This window comes from Buceros rhinoceros, unplaced genomic scaffold (genome assembly GCF_000710305.1).
Source record: "Buceros rhinoceros silvestris isolate BGI_N320 unplaced genomic scaffold, ASM71030v1 scaffold28868, whole genome shotgun sequence".
Taxonomy (NCBI): Eukaryota; Metazoa; Chordata; class Aves; order Bucerotiformes; family Bucerotidae; genus Buceros; species Buceros rhinoceros.
In genome coordinates this window covers 7,682-8,068 of record NW_010426816.1, presented here as the reverse complement: position 1 = coordinate 8,068, position 387 = coordinate 7,682, and the positions used below count along the sequence as shown (strand labels likewise).

The window sequence follows — 387 nt, the reverse complement described above, 5'->3', positions numbered from 1 at the left end:
AGCTCGAGAGGCTCCATGGCTTCAGCTGAGGCTGGGAGGGCAGCGCCAGGCTTGGAGGGCTCCGCAGGAAGCTCTTTCCTTCCCGTTAAGGTGCCGGCTAATTAAATCTGGCATTTCTGAGTGTCCGGGCAGCCCCGCTGGCCTGCCCTCCGCGGTTTGCTCTTTGAAATCCCCGAGTCACGCAGCAAGTTAAATGTCATGAGTGAAATAAAAAAGGAGGTGGAGGGGGGAACGAGAGGCATCAGTGATCTCCGGCCCTGCGGAGCGATGAATCAGGGCTGTGAGATCGCGCTGGGCACAAGCACGCACAGCAAGGACTAAACCGGGGCTGGCCCAGCTCATCTCCAGAGATGTTCTTCAGCCTTTATGATCCTCGGTAACCACAAT

The 387-nt window shown here is 57.4% G+C and overlaps 1 protein-coding gene across 1 annotated transcript in view; it reads left to right on the top strand.

Moving 5' to 3' along the window:
* Positions 1–387, top strand: part of TACR1 (tachykinin receptor 1) — a 15,155-nt gene that overhangs the window by 10,550 nt on the left and 4,218 nt on the right. The window lies entirely within an intron of this gene.